This window comes from Arachis ipaensis, chromosome B9 (assembly GCF_059453495.1).
Source record: "Arachis ipaensis isolate K30076 ecotype BB chromosome B9, ASM5945349v1, whole genome shotgun sequence".
NCBI lineage: Eukaryota > Viridiplantae > Streptophyta > Magnoliopsida > Fabales > Fabaceae > Arachis > Arachis ipaensis.
The window spans coordinates 7,121,481-7,133,706 of record NC_142444.1 but is presented as its reverse complement, the minus strand read 5'-3'; the positions used below and the strand labels follow the sequence as shown (position 1 = coordinate 7,133,706).

General features: G+C 38.4%; 1 non-coding gene across 1 annotated transcript; it reads right to left on the bottom strand.

The window, feature by feature from the left end:
- Nucleotides 1-11,321: 11,321 nt before the first annotated feature.
- LOC148543637 (small nucleolar RNA R71) lies at nt 11,322-11,429 on the bottom strand. Its single transcript, XR_015901112.1, has one exon. It is a non-coding gene; the product is annotated as a small nucleolar RNA R71 (small nucleolar RNA).
- Nucleotides 11,430-12,226: the final 797 nt, after the last annotated feature.

Below are 12,226 nucleotides of genomic sequence, written 5' to 3'. Positions count from 1 at the left end.
TAATTACATGGGTTATCTTTTCTCTCTCTCTGGCCGAACCGGTTCTGTTTGAAGAAGAAGAAGATTGGCTTGGTTTGTTTTGGTTTCAACCTTGAAGGCTTCTTCCTATAAGTAAGGATGAACAGTCAGGGTTTGGTTCAAGGAAAAGAAAATAGAGAGCACAGAGTTTCTATAGCTCCCTAAGCTAACAGATTTCTTCTCCTTCAATGTTCTTCATTTTGTATTTTTCTGTTTAATTTTGTCATGTCTTGAGTCTCATGGAAAAAGACAAACAGTGAGGTTTGTATGAAAAAGCCATAGAGCGGAAAAAAGCAGAGAGTGCAAAATTAAAAGAAAAAGCCATAGATGTCCTTAGAGTTCCTTTTTACATCTGTGTTATGTTTCATGATTCTGTGGGAATCCCCTTGTAAGTTGGGTTAGCACTTTACAGTTGAAAGCTTGGCAGTGACCAAGTCAAGTTCAGTTTGGGTTTAGATTCTGGACTTGTCCCGGATAGGAACGGTAGTTCCTAGGAAGAATTGGTGTTTGTAATCAAGGATGATTATAGTGAAATTCCATCATTGTTATGATGGAGACTGGATGTAGGCTGCCTTGCACTTAGCAGCTGAACCATGATATATCTTGGTGTAATTCTCTCTTTCTTCTACTCCATTTCTGTTTCTGCTGCCCAGGAGATAAAACTGAAAATATCTCGTGCTGACTGACGAGACAAAAAGAAAAGTCTCATGGCTGGGGACGAGACAAAAGAAAAAGTCTCGTGGCTAGTTACGAGACAAAAAGTTCCAGAAGTGATTTCAAAGGCCAGCAAGTACAGTCAAGCAAAAAGGGGGCTAAGATTCAACCCCCCCTTCTCTTAGCCACTGATAACCATCAATTGGTATCAGAGCTTGGTCTCAAAGAGATCAAGCTTTGCAGCTTGGAGAAAAGATCCAGATGGCAGAAAACAGTGGCTCAAATCTGGTGTCCTACAATCTGACTGAAGGACAATCAAGCAACAGACCTCCCCTTTTCAATGGGAAAAACTACACCTATTGGAAGGAGAGAATGAAGATATTTGTGCAAGCAGTGGATTACAGACTTTGGAATATTATCCTGGAGGGTCCTCAATATCCAACCGTCACAAGTGCCGAAGGAGTGGTCTCTCTTAAACCAGAAGCAAGCTGGACCGAAGAAGACAGAAAGAAGGTTGAACTCAATGCCAAGGCCATCAACTTACTCAACTGTGCTATCAGCTTCGAGGAATACCGACGGGTATCACGTTGCACAACGGCAAAGGAAATCTAGGACAAACTCCTAGTGACTCATGAAGGAACCACCATTGTTAAGAAGACCAGGATAGATATGTTAAACAGAGAGTATGAAATGTTTGCAATGAAGGAAGGAGAATCCATTGATGAACTGTTTGAACGCTTCAACACCATCATTGTCGGCTTGGATGCTATGGGAATCAAGTATCCTGAATCTGTGCTAGTGAGAAGAGTGTTAAGATGTCTCACGAAAGAGTGGGAAACAAAAGCATTAATAATTTCTGAGAGTAGTAGTCTTGATTCCATGACATATGATGACTTGAGAGGAAATCTTCTTGCTTTTGAAAACACCTACTTGAAAAAAGATTCAAAAAGAAAGAAATTGCTTTTACTTCTGTGACTAACCCCCTGGATGATGAATCCAGTGATTCTGAAAATGAATTTGTGTTGTTTGCCAAAAAATTCAGGAAAATGGTAAAGTTCAAGGAGAGAGGCAAAGGAAGCAGCTCAAGAAAACTGAAGAAAGATCTCAGCAAGGTGACATGCTACAACTGTAAGAAAACAAGGCATTTCAAATTTGACTGCCCTAAGTTGAAAAAGGAAGAGAATCCGAAAAAGGGGAAGAAAAAGGGGCTAATGGCCTCATGGGAGGACTTGAAAAATGACTCAGATGATGATGAAGAATTCGAAACCAAGTCACAACCATGTCTCATGGCTGATCATATAGATCAAGTATTCTTTCACAATCCTAGCACTGAAGATCTTCATCTTATGATAGACCACCTTTCTGAAAAAATAAGATGCTTCTTGTTGGAAAATCAAGAACTTGAACAACAAATCACCATTTTTAAAGCTGAAAACAGTTTTCTTAAAGAAAAAGTAAGGGAGGCCGAAACTGCTTGTGATCTTGTTGAAGAAAATAAGCAGTTAAAAGCCCAAATTAGGAGCTGTGAAAGTGATCATTCCGTCGTTGCATATGTGGACTGTTTTAAAAGAAATGAAGAGTTGCTTAAAGAGGTCAAAATGCTTAAGGAAGACTTAGCCAAATTCACTCATAGTTCTGAAAATCTGAATCAAATCTTGGCTAGTCAAAAACCTCTTTATGATAAGGCTGGGTTGGGGTTTTATAAATCTGCTGAAAAATCTCATTTTGAAAACTTTGCTTCATCCTCTAATGATACAAGGTTTTAAGACCCCACCTACTTTAACAAAACAGCAACTCCAAGGTTTTGTAGATTATGCAACCGAAATGGACACTTTCCCATTCAATGTTTTTTTGGTGAAAGAATGATTGGAGAAAAAGTTTACAAAGTAGTTTTTGATTACAATGGTTTGGGACATAGGAGATGGTTTAACGTGAAAGGATCCAAGAAGATTTGGATACCTAAGGTCACTTAAGCTTGTTTTGTAGGTGTGCCTAGCATCCAAACGGAAGGAGAATATGTGGTATATGGACAGCGGATGCTCTAGGCATATGACCGGAAGGACAACCTTCTTCATAAAGCTTGATGAATATGATGGAGGATTTGTCACTTTTGGTGATGATGCTAAAGGAAAGATAGTGGCTGTTGGGAAAGCTGGTAAAAGTTTTTCATCTTGTATAAATGATGTCCTTCTTGTAAATGGTTTGAAACATAATTTACTTAGTGTTAGCCAATTGTGTGATTTAGGTTTTGAAGTTATTTTTAGAAAGTTTGTATGTTTGGTTGTTTGTGAAAAAACTGGAGATATTTTATTTGAAGCTAAAAGATGCAATAATGTGTATGGATTGACTCTTGAGGACTTGAAAGAACAAAATTTAACTTGTTTCACTTCTCTTGAATCTGAAAAATGGCTATGGCATAGAAAGTTGGGTCATGCAAGCATGTACCAAATTTCTAAGCTAGTCAAGAAAAATTTGGTTAAAAGAATTCCAAATATCAAATTTGACAAGGATCTTACTTGTGATGCTTGCCAATTAGGCAAACAAGTAAAATCCTCTTTTAAACCAAAAGATGGAATCTCAACCAAAAGGCCATTAGAGATGTTACACATTGATCTTTTTGGTCCAACAAGAACTCAAAGTTTAGGAGGTAAACACTATGGTCTTGTGGTGGTAGATGATTACTCTAGATTTGGTTGGGTACCTTTTCTTGCTCATAAAAATGATGCTTTTCATGCTTTTTCAACTCTTTGCAAGAAAATTCAAAATGAAAAAGATTTAAAAATTTCCCATTTGAGAAGTGATCATGGAAGAGAATTTGAAAACCAAGACTTTGAAAAATTCGATGATGACTTTGGAATTTCTCATAACTTTTCATGTCCTAGAACCCCTCAACAAAATGGGGTGGTTGAAAGAAGAAATAGAAGCCTTCAAGAGATGACTAGGGTCATGCTTTGTGACAATGAGATTCCTAAATTTCTATGGGCTGAAGCTGTAAATACAGCATGTTACATTTTGAATAGGACAATTATTAGAAAAGGGTTGAAGAAAACACCTTATGAGCTATGGAAAGGAACCCCTCCAAATCTTAAGTATTTTCATGTTTTTGGATGCAAATGTTTTGTACTTAATAATAAAGAAAACCTTGGTAAATTTGATCCAAAATCATATGAAGGAATGTTTGTTGGATACTCTACCACAAGCAAGGCCTATAGGATTTATCTCAAAGAACATAAAACCATAGAGTAATCCATACATGTTACTTTTTGTGATTCTAACTTAATTCCCAGTACTGTGATAGATAATGATTCAGATTGTGAAGAAGCTGAAACAAGTAATGAAAATCCCAAATCTGCTTAAAATGAAGAATCTGCCAGCCCAGTTTTGTCTCGTTAGATTGAAGGAGACATTTCCATTTTGTCTCCTGAGCAGGCACGAGAAACTGAAGCAGTGAGACCACCAGAAGCTCATCAAAGCTCAACATCACTTCGGAAGCCTAAAGAATAGAAGTCTATGAGGGATTATCCTCATGACTTTATCATTGGTGATCCCTCTCAAGGTGTAACAACAAGATCTTCAACCAAAAGTCAATTCGAACCAAGCAATTTTGCCCTCTTGTCACAAAGGGAGCCCAACAATGTCAAACAAGCTCTTGAAGATCCATCATGGGTCAAAGTAATGCAAGAGGAGCTTGCTCAATTCGACAAGAATGAGGTTTGGACACTAGTACCCCATCCGGATGTTAAGAAAGTTACGGGTACTAAGTGGGTATTTAAAAATAAACTTGGTGAGGATGGACAAGTTGTTCATAACAAGGCTAGATTAGTGGCCCAAGGTTACGATCAAGAAGAGGGAATAGATTTTGATGAGTCTTTTGCTCCGGTAGCTAGAATGGAAGCAATTAGGTTGCTTCTTGCCTATGCTGCCCATAAGGGTTTCAAAATATTTCAAATGGATGTTAAATGTGCTTTCCTTAACGGCTTTATTGATAGAGAAGTGTATGTGGTACAACCCCCCAGTTTTGAAGATAAAGAATTTCCAAACCATATTTTTAAACTATCTAAGGCTCTTTATGGTCTTAGACAAGCTCCAAGAGCTTGGTATGAAAGGCTTAGTGCCTTCTTGTTGGAGAATCAATTTCAAAGGGGCACCACCGACACAACTTTATTTATTAAAGCATCTAATGATGATATACTCCTTGTTCAAGTTTATGTTGATGACATTGTGTTTGGATTAGCCAATGTATCCTTGTGTGAAGAGTTTGGAAAACTCATGACTAGTGAGTTTGAGATGAGTTTAATGGGAGAACTAACCTTCTTTCTTGGCCTCCAAATTAAACAAACTCCTAGTGGTACCTTTATTCACCAAGGAAAGTATGCAAAAGAACTTATCAAAAAATTTGGCCTAGAAAGTTCCAAACCAATGGGAACACCAATGCATCCTAACACAAAACTTGAAAAGGATGATGATGGCTAAGATGTGGATGAAACAAGGTATAGATGAATGATAGGAATGATAGGTTCACTCATGTACCTTACCTCCTCTAGACTGGATATTGTTCAAAGTGTGGGTGTATATTCAAGGTTTCAATCTCACCCAAAAGAATCCCATCTTTCAGCCGTTAAGCGCATCATTAGATACATTAAAGGAACTAGTGATTATGGCTTGTGGTATCCTAAATCTGATGACTTTTGTGCAGTAGGGTTTTGTGATGCAGATTATGCGGGAGATAGGGTGGATAGACGGAGCACATCCGGCATGTGTTGCTTCCTTGGAAGCTCACTCAACATGTGGTCAAGCAAAAAGCAAGCCACAGTGGCTTTATCCACAGCCGAAGCTGAATACATTTCCGCATCTGCATGTTGCTCTCAATTAATTTGGTTAAAAACGCAATTGGAAGATTACAAATTAAAGATCAATAGTATACCCTTATTTTGTGATAATATGAGTGCTATAAACATTTCAAAAAATCTTGTTCTGCACTCAAGAACCAAGCACATTGAAATTAAATATCATTTCATTAGAGAACATGTGCAAAATGGTACTATTGATATTCAATTTGTAAAATCTGAAGACCAACTTGCTGATATTTTTACAAAACCCCTCTGTGAAGACAGATTCTGCACTTTGAGAAAAAGTTTGGGAATGATTGATTTAATTTCTATTGATAACTTGTGAAATTTTGATTCTATTCAATTTTGTCTCATAGGAATGGATGAGATAAAAATAAGAGTGTGTTGGAAGGGCTGTGATCAAGGGGGAGACAGCGCCAAAATTAATTTTCATGGGCCCCACCAAAATTCCTTGACCCCACTCTGACCGTTTTGTTAGTTTTCCGTTGTATATTACTCAATCTCTTTTGTTGTCTCATCAAATCTTGATTGGAAGTGGTTATTGTCAAATCAAATCCTTCTCTACACCTAATCCCTTGATTCTAGGAAACCACTTTTCAGTTTCCAATTTCAAATAAAAGGAAACCTCCTTGGGTATTAACCGCCACTTAATGGTCATTTAATTCCCTCCATTTCTCTCTCCACTCCACATTTAATGCTTCTCTAACCTCCCTCCTCCCTCACTCCACTCGGTTCCTATTCAACCCCCTCATCTTTCACTTTTCCATTTCTTACTACCATGAAAAAGAAAAATGCTCCTAGGAAAAGCGAACGGCTTCTCTTCTCTCAAAAACCCTCCACACCACAATCTCATACCCACATCCATATTTACTCTACATCATCATCCTCTCCTTCACCTCCCTCAAAGCAAACCGACACCATGAGAAGGAAGGTCATTGCCACAAAAACCTCTTCAAGGAAGAAGAAAGAAAGAGTTTCTGTGGAGGAAGAGGAAGAATCTCACACAACACCTATTCCGTCTCCACCACCATCTCCACAGAAGAAAGCCACACCCGAGAAGAGTGCTCAGAAGTCAAAGAGTTTCGCTCTGAACAACACCAAGGAATCCGCAAACTTGGAATCCTTGGATTTCAAGAACAAATTCAGCAAAACACATTCTCACTATGACCCTGCCAGATTCAACTCCTGCACTTCATATGAATTCCACAAAGAACTCCTGGAAAAACATCATCTCTGTGCAACCTACCTTGTCAACCTTGACTCTCTGACCAGCAAGGGGATAAATGCATCTCCTCTCTTTGAACTGCTTCAATGGACTCTTCTGCTTCACATCCATAAGCCGGTTTACCCAGGTTTAGTTCGTGAGTTCTACGCCAACGTGTGATTAATTGATGGCACCATCCATTCATATGTGAAGAGAGTTCACATCACTCTTGACACTGCCACCATTGGGACGGCCTTGGGCTATAAAGAGGAAGGGCCGAGAGCTTACATGGCCAAAAAGTGGGACTCACAGGTCGGCGTCACTTATAAAGTTATTCTTCAACACATTTGTGAGAATCTCTCTGGCTTGGATGGCACTACTCCTACCCACAAAGCCCTTGGTCCCATAAATTATTGCTTCATCGGATCATCATCCACATTTGACTCCTCAAAGCGGCTCCCATAATAGAGTAACATTCTCTGACTCTCTCATCATATTTGCACTTGTTACATCTACTCCTATATCTTTTGGTTATCTCATGATCCGACACATGTGGGAATCGGTCAAGAGCACCAAAAAGGCAAATTTACCCTATGGTATGTTGATGAGCGGATAATTTATACGCTTTTTGGCATTGTTTTCAGTATGTTTTTAGTATGCTTTAGTTAGTTTTTATTATGTTTTTATTAGTTTTTATTTAAAATTCACTTTTCGGGACTTTACTATGAGTTTGTGTGTTTTTCTGTGATTTCAGGTATTTTCTGGCTGAAATTGAGGGACCTGAGCAAAAATCTGATTCAAAGGCTGAAAAAGGACTGCAGATGCTGTTGGATTCTGACCTCCCTGCACTCGAAGTGGATTTTCTGGAGCTACAGAAGCCCAATTGGCGCGCTCTCAATTGCTTTGGAAAGTAGACATCCTGGGCTTTCAAGCTATATATAATAGTTCATACTTTGCCTGAGATTTGATGGCCCAAACAGGCGTTCCAAGTCAGCTCAAGAATTTTGGCGTTTAACGCCGGAACTGGCACAAAAGCTGGAGTTTAACTCCAAGAAAAGTCTCTACACATAGAAGCTTCAATGCTCAGCCCAAGCACACACCAAGTGGGCCCGGAAGTGGATTTTTACGTCAATTACTAATTTCTGTAAACCCTAGGCTACTAGTTCTCTATAAATAGGACCTTTTGCTATTGTATTTTCATCTTGAGATTTCTAGAGCATCTGTGTATCACTTTGATCTCTTGATCACGTTTTGGGGGCTGGCCTCACGACCATGCCTGGACCTTGTTCTTATGTATTTTCAATGGTAGAGTTTCTACACACCATAGATTAAGGTGTGGAGCTCTGCTGTACCTCGAGTATTAATGCAATTACTATTATTCTTCTATTCAATTCAACTTATTCTTGTTCTAAGATATCACTTGTTCTTCAACCTGATGAATGTGATGATCCGTGACACTTATCATCATTCTCACCTATGAACGTGTGCCTAACAACCACCTCCGTTCTACCTTTGATTGAGTGTGTATCTCTTGGATTCCTTAATCAGAATCTTTGTGGTATAAGCTAGAATCCATTGGCGGCCATTCTTGAGAATCCGGAAAGTCTAAACCTTGTCTGTGGTATTCCGAGTAGGATTCAAGGATTGAATGACTGTGACAAGCTTCAAACTCGCGAGTGTTGGGCGTAGTGACAGACGCAAAAGAATCACTGGATTCTATTCCAACATGATCGAGAACCGACAGATGATTAGCCGTGCTGTGACAGAGCGCGTTGAATATTTTCACTGAGAGGACGGGATGTAGCCATTGACAACGGTGATACCCAACATACAGCTTGCCATGGAAAGGAGTAAGAAGGATTGGATGAAGACAGTAGGAAAGCAGAGATACAGAAGGGATAAAGCATCTCCATACGCTTATCTGAAATTCTCACCAATGAATTTCATAAGTATCTCTATCTTTATTTTATGTCTTATTTATCTTTTAATCATTCATTCTCCATAACCATTTGAATCCGCCTGACTGAGATTTACAAGATGACCATAGCTTGCTTCATACCAACAATCTCCGTGGGATCGACCCTTACTCGCGTAAGGTTTATTACTTGGACGACCCAGTGCACTTGCTGGTTAGTTGTGCGAAGTTGTGATAAAGAGTTGAGATTACAATTGTGCGTACCATGTTGATGGCGCCATTGATGATCACAATTTTGTGCACCAAGTTTTTGGCGCCGTTGCCGGGGATCGAACGAACAACAAATTCGTATTTGTTTCCGGTAACATCAGTGCCAAGTTTTGGTCCGGCAACAGCACCAAGTTTTTGGCGCGGTTGCCGGGGATTGTTCGAGTTTGGACAACTGACGGTTCATCTTGTTGCTCAGATTAGGTAATTTTATTTTATGTTTAAGCCTTTTTTCGAAAAATTCCAAAAAAAAAATATTATTTCTATTATGTTCTTCAGAGTTTTTAAGAATGAATTCTAGAGTTTCATGATGATCTGTTGAAGTCTGGCTGGCTGCGAAGCCATGTCTAATCTTATTGGACCGAGGTTTCAACTTATCATCACAAGAGCTTGTTGATTTCTATCCATGTTGATGTTGGGAGCAATGATCTGCTAAAGTTTGGCTGGCCATTGGCCATGTCGAGTGTTTTGGACCGGAGCTTTCATTGAAAGCTTGGCTGGCTAGTAAGCCATGTCTAATTCCTGGACCGGAGTCTTAGACTAGCATTGCAATGATTCCTGGAATTCTTATTAAAAGTTTTGAAACCCTTTCTTTTCCACTCAATTTTCGAAAATATCAGAAAAAAAAAATTTATAAAACCATAAAAACCAAAAATAATTTTATGTTTCTTGTTTGAGTCTAGTGTCTCATTTTAAGTTTGGTGTCAATTGCATGTCTTTATTCTTCTAATTTTCGAAAATTACATGCATTATGTTCTTCATTGATCTTCAAGATGTTCTTGATGATTTTCTTGCTCTGATCTTTAAATTCTCTTGTTTTATATGTTTAGTTGATTTTTACATGCATCTTTAAATTATTATAGTCAATAGTATACAAACTTCTAAGTTTGGTGTCTTGCATGCATTGTTATTTGATCTTAGTTTTCCATGATTCGTTGCATTTTGATTATTTCTCATCATTAAAAATTCAAAAATTTTTCAAAAGTGTGTCTTTTCAAGTCAATAATATAGAGAATTGAAGATTCAGAACATACAGCAGAGGAATTACACAGAAAAAGCTGGGCGTTCAAAACGCCCAGTGAGGAAGGAAAACTGGCGTTTAAACGCCAGCCAGGGTACCTGGCTGGGCGTTAAACGCCCAAAAAGGTAGAGTTTTGGGCGTTAAATGCCAGAATGGATACCATTCTGGGCGTTTAACGCCAGGATGACACAAGAGGGAAGATTTTGTTTTTAATTCAAATTTTTTTCAAGTTTTCATAATTTTTCAAAATCAATTTCTTTCCATTTTCAAAAATACTTGCTAACAATTAATGATTTGATTCAAAACTTTCAAGTGTGTTGCTTTTTCTGTTAAGAAAGGTTTAATGTCTGAATCATATCTTTTAAATTTCTTGTTAGCCAAGTCATTAATTTTAAAAATCAAATCTTTTTAAATTGTTTTTCAATCATATCTTTTCAATCATATCTTTTTAAAACCATAACTTTTCAATCATATCTTCTTAATCACATCTTTTCAAAATAGTTTTCAATCATATCTTTTTTATTTCTAATTTCAAAATCTTTTTCAAAATCACTTTATTTCTTTCCCAACTTTAATTTTCGAAAATCATTCATCAAATTTTCAAAATTTCTTTTAATTATTTTAAAATCTTTTACTTTATTTTCGAAAATTCTTCCCCTCTTCTCACATCCTTCTATTTAAGGACTAACACTCCTCCAATATCAACAATTCGAACTCTATCCCTCTTGATAAGTTCGAATTCGTCTCTTTCTACCTCCTCCTTCTATTCTTCTTTTCCTCTAACACCTCAAGGAATCTCTATACTGTGACATAGAGGATTCCATACTTTCTTGTTCTCTTCTCTTTCATATGAGCAGGAGCAAAGACAAAAGCATTCTTGTTGAGGCTGATCCTGAACCTGAAAGGACCTTGAAGCGAAAGCTAAGAGAAGCTAAAGCACAACTCTCTGTAGGGGACCTAACAGAAATCTTCAAACAAGAAGAAAATATGGCAGCCAAAAACAACAACAATGCCAATAATGCAAGGAAGGTGCTAGGTGACTTTACTGCACCTACTCCTGACTTCTATGGAAGAAGCATCTCAATCCCTGCCATTGGAGCAAACAACTTTGAGCTTAAGCCTTAATTAGTTTCTCTAATACAACAGAATTGCAAGTTTTATGGACTTCCATTGGAAGATCCTCATCAGTTCTTAGCTAAATTCTTGCAAATCTGTGACACTGTCAAGACCAATGGGGTTGACCCTGAGGTCTACAGACTTATTCTCTTCCTTTTTGCTGTAAGAGACAGAGCTAGGATATGGTTGGACTCACAACCTAAGGAAAGCCTGAACTCTTGGGAAAAGCTAGTCAATGCCTTCTTGGCAAAATTCTTTCCACCTCAAAAATTGAGCAAGCTTAGAGTGGAAGTTCAAAACTTCAGACAGAAGGAAGGAGAATCCCTCTATGAAGCTTGGGAAAGATACAAGCAATTGATCAGAAGGTGTCCTTCTGACATGCTTTCGGAATGGAGCATCATAGGTATTTTCTATGATGGTCTGCCTGAACTGTCCAAGATGTCATTGGACAGCTCTGCTGGAGGATCTCTTTATCTGAAGAAGACGCCTGCAGAATCTCAGGAACTCATTGAAATGGTTGCAAATAACCAATTCATGTACACTTATGAAAGGAATCCTGTGAATAATGGGACAAATCAGAAGAAAGGAGTTCTTGAGATTGATACTCTGAATGCCATACTGGCTCAGAACAAAATATTGACTCAGCAAGTCAATATGATTTCTCAAAGTCTGTCTGGAATGCAAGCTGCACCAGGCAATACTAAGGACGCTTCATCTGAAGAAGAAGCTTATGATCCTGAGAACCCATCAATAGAAGAGGTGAATTACATGGGAGAACCCTATGGAAGCACCTACAATCCTTCATGGAGAAATCATCCAAATCTCTCATGGAAGGACCAACAGAGGCCTCAACAAGGCTTCAACAACAATAATCGTGGAAGAAACAGGTTTAGCAATGGCAAGCCTTTTCCATCATCTTCTCAGCAGCAGACAGAGAATCCTAAGCAGAGCCACTCTGACTTAGCAACCATAGTCTCTGATCTAATTAAAACCACTCAAAGTTTCATGACTGAAACAAGGTCCTCCATTAGAAATTTGGAAGCACAGGTGGGTCAGCTGAGCAAGAAAATTACTGAACTCCCTCCTAGTACTCTTCCAAGCAATACAGAAGAGAATCCAAAAGGAGAGTGCAAGGCCATCAACACGGCCGAACTTGGAGAGGAGGAAGAGGCAGTGATCGC